This window comes from Silene latifolia, chromosome 10 (assembly GCF_048544455.1).
Source record: "Silene latifolia isolate original U9 population chromosome 10, ASM4854445v1, whole genome shotgun sequence".
Classification (NCBI taxonomy): domain Eukaryota; kingdom Viridiplantae; phylum Streptophyta; class Magnoliopsida; order Caryophyllales; family Caryophyllaceae; genus Silene; species Silene latifolia.
The window spans coordinates 152,052,510-152,056,743 of record NC_133535.1 but is presented as its reverse complement, the minus strand read 5'-3'; the positions used below and the strand labels follow the sequence as shown (position 1 = coordinate 152,056,743).

At 42.0% G+C, this 4,234-nt stretch overlaps 1 long non-coding RNA gene across 1 annotated transcript; it reads right to left on the bottom strand.

Annotated features, from left to right (window-relative positions):
* Positions 1-1,489: 1,489 nt before the first annotated feature.
* On the bottom strand, positions 1,490-3,538 carry LOC141609365 (uncharacterized). Its single transcript, XR_012527381.1, has 3 exons — positions 3,382-3,538; positions 2,246-2,336; positions 1,490-1,691 (listed from the first exon to the last, which is right to left on the bottom strand). It is a non-coding gene; the product is annotated as an uncharacterized LOC141609365 (long non-coding RNA).
* Between the last annotated feature and the right edge of the window lie 696 nt (positions 3,539-4,234).

Below are 4,234 nucleotides of genomic sequence, written 5' to 3'. Positions count from 1 at the left end.
GCAAAGGGAAGATGGAAGAATAGCCCAAGTCTTTATTATTATTTATTATTATTGTTGTTGTAATAAAAAGGTGGGGTTTTTAGAATCCTAGCCTATTTTTATTTTTATTAAGTAACGTATTATTACTATTAGAAAATGAATGAAATAAAAGGTTAATTGGTTACGAAACCGTTGTGATTTTCTATTTATTATTCTTGTCGAATTCCAAATGCAATGCAAATGTCCTTCTATTTACATTTTGAAATTAAAGGGTTGTATCCTGTGAAGGATTGCCTACGTATTCATTTAAAAAAATGAAATCAAACCCTTGCGCGTAGTTCGAGTAAATGTAAAAGAATAATTGTTCTGAGCAAGAGCTTGTAATGAACTTAGAAAATAAGCATGAGCTTTTTACTTACTCTTAAGGTGCGAATTTAGTTTATTTGATGATATGAGGATGACAAGATTGTCAAAATGCAAGAGCAGAGTGACATTGGCTTATTTCAGCTTGGCCAGGGGTCGTTTATTTAGTGCCACAAGAGCGACACGTGAGGTTACGCGAGGCGCGTTTTTGTCCCTATTCTAGGCATAATACCGTTTCAATTGGTCAAGGTTTGTCGGGTTGGCAAATTCATTCCCATCTAGGTCTGTAATTCTAACCGCAACCCCTGGAAGTATGGATTTGACTAGAAATGGCCCGGCCCAATTAGGTTTGAATTTTCCCGGTGGGTCGGCAGGTAAAAGAGCTCTGACCGATTTGAGTACTAAGTCTCCTTCTTTAATGTTCCTTGGCTTGACCCTTTTGTTGAAGGCTCGCTTGATACGTGTTTGGTATGTTTGGACATTATGTAAGGCGCGTAACCTACATTCATCCAGGAGGATGAGTTCTTCATATCTATCCCTCTTCCAATCAGCTTCCGGGATTTGACTTTCGAGTAAGATACGCAAAGATGGTATTTCTAACTCGACTGGCTGTACGGCTTCCATGCCGTAAGTCAAATAGAAAGGAGTGGCCCCAGTGGGCGTCCTTACTGATGTGTGATATCCCCATAGAGCGAAGGGTATCTTGCTTGGCCAATCTCGATAGTTGTCAATCATTTTCTTGAGAATTGTGACAACATTCTTGTTCGCTGCTTCTACCGCGCCATTAGTTTGTGGTCTATATGGCGAAGAGTGGTGATGCCTAATTTTGTACTTGGCTAGCAATTGCTGAGTCTCAGCTTGGAAATGCGATCCATTATCACTAATGATCTCATGTGGGCAACCGTACCGACAGATGATGTTGTTTTGTATGAACTTTGCCACATTTTTAGCCGTGAGACTAGTGTAGGAAGCCGCTTCTACCCATTTGGTGAAATAGTCGATTGCCACTAGGATGAAACAGTGACCTCCTGTTCCAGCTGGGGTTATCTTCCCGATTATATGTAACACCCCCATTTATTTAAGGGCCTGAACTAGGACTCCTCAGATAAATGACGGTGTTACCATCTCGGAAACCCGAGGCAGTAGATAACAAAGGAAAGAAACACAGTACTTTATTAAAATGTTTATAGTGAGATTACAACCGGAATTAAAACAAAGCCTCCAAAAATATGACCAAAAGATAAAGTCTAATAAAACTACTAATAAGACCAAGGTGGGCTAGGCACTAAGTCAGTCATCCAAGCTCTCTTCCCGGCCAGCTCCCATCAGTCTCTGAAATACCTGTCAATCTGCTCCCCAATAATTGGATCATCACAGGCGTACAGGAATACAAAGGGTCAACCACGAGGTTGAGTAGGGAAAACAATGAAACAACAACAAAAATATATGATATGCATGCTCCCCCGTCACCTCCATCTCCATCTCAACTCATATCTCATAACTCGTCTCATAACTCATAACCCGAACGCCCCACCATACCGATCCCGGTAGACTATATATATCGACCGTAGCCGATCTACCATTTCGTTTGAGGACACCAGGGCAAGTCTGCAGAACCCACTGGGCCTTATCACAACATCATCATCACCACACCACATCACCACCACATCCTCCATCTCCAATGCATATGAATGCTCAAAAGAAATTAATGCAATGCAACATGTAAATCATTGAACTGATAAATCATAAAATCATGCCAGTTACCCGATGTTGTGATATCATACTCAATATGATCAATTCAGTCAATCACCTTCCGTATATGAATCATAACGTAAATCAACAACCATGAATCAAGTCAACACAATTCAACAACAACGATAATAGGTCAAGTGTATTTCCCTACCTCAAAGTGCCAGCAAATCCAATTAAGCAGTTCAAGCAGTCCAGAAAATAAAGCAACGAATCTGATTATCGATCCTTCACGAATCCGTCACCTAAAACAATTATAATATTTATAATTACTAACTACTAAATATAGAAATCTCCCAAAATAGAAGCTTCCCGAAATACAATCCCGACACCAAACTTATGCCCAACTGATAACTAAAATAACCCGATTAGTATATGACCCAACTTCCCAAAATAGAAAGTTACTAAAGTAGAATTTCTTAAAATGGAAACTTTCCCGATATAGTAGCTTTTTCATTTTAACAAACCCGACTTGAATTACTTAAGCGCTCGGGAATTAAATTAAATAAAGTATTTAAATGACTCGGGAATAAATTAAATAACTAATATGATAAATAAAAGATTAAACGAATTATACGATTAAGAAATACCCGAATCAAACTTTAAACAACTCAAACATCCCGACTCAAACCCGTCTCTAATTATTTAAATGACTCGGAAGTTAAATTAATTAATTAATACGATAAATTAAATAATAAGAAAACGAATCAAAACCCGACTAAACAACACGCGCCTTCACTCTCACCCCCACCCTTCACGCGCCACCTACACCACCGCGACAACCACCTGGCCAGCTACCCACTTCGACCCCACCACCAACAACCACCACACCGGCTGATCATTGCCGGCGAGTCGAACAGGGCTGGCAACGGCCTGGTTCATCACCGTGCCTCACCAAACGCCTCTGTTTCTCGCCACACCACCACCGCAGCCAACAACTGTCCCCTGTCAAACCACCACAGACCTGGTCGCCGTCAGCCCACGAACCCAGACGACATGGCGCCGCCGTTTCGACCTCCTCCTAGTCCACGGTGGCGCCACCCCAAATCTAATCATCTAAACTCGCCTGAAAACGCACATTTTAACCCGTTTGTCTACCCCTGTCGACAACACCTCCTGCCGCCATTTCCACCGCCCAAAACCACCATAACCACCACCACAACACTCGTCACTAACCACCCATTTCCCTTACCCCGCCAACAACCACTAGCCTCACCTCCCCAAGTCACGAAACAACCACCAAAAACCCGACATCAAATGCGAAAACAGAGGAAAGGGTTGAACTCATACCTTTTTCCGCCACCACCACAGCCACCGGGCCACCCACGGTCGTCGACAAACACCCTAAGGTCTTCCTTGCTGCGCCGTCACCACCCACGCTCTCTCTCTCTCTCTCGTTTTGCGTGAGGGTTGAGATTGAAGCTGATGAAAAGAGGGAGGCGGGTTGAGGGAGGCGGGTTGATAGAGCTTAGGGTACTATTAGGTTTAGGGTTTAGGGTTAGGGTTAAATGGGCTTTAGGGTTAATTGGGCTGAACCCGATCTTGGGCCAACTCAATAGGGTCAGCTCACATTTCGAATTCCATATAAACCCGTCTCAATTAACTTACGATAGCTTAACGTAATTATCGACTCAACAATTAACCCGATATAATTAGTAATATAAAATGTATAATAATTAATATATAATAATATCCATTTAATTTATTATATAAAATACGGGGTATTACATTATATCAATTCCCCAGGCAGAAAAAGGCCAAGGAGATGTCATTGTATAAAGCAATGAAGGAGGGACATGCTGTACATTCCCGAAAATTTGGCAGTTGTGGCAATGTCTTACGTATTTGATGCAATCAGATTCCATTGTAGTCCAATAATACCCCAAACGTGTGATTTTCTTTGCCATCATGGGCCCAGTTATGTGAGGACCGCATTCTCCATCGTGAACTTCTTCCATCACTTTCCGTGCCTGTGAATGATCAAGGCAACGTAGGATTACACCAAGAGGAGTTCTTTTGTATAGCCCTCCTTGCATGAGAACGTATTGGGAAGCTAGTAGACGTATAGCACGTTGCCCCCTTTTGTCCATATCTGGTGGATAGGTACCGTTGAGCTTGAAATTTAGGATTGCTTGGAACCAGG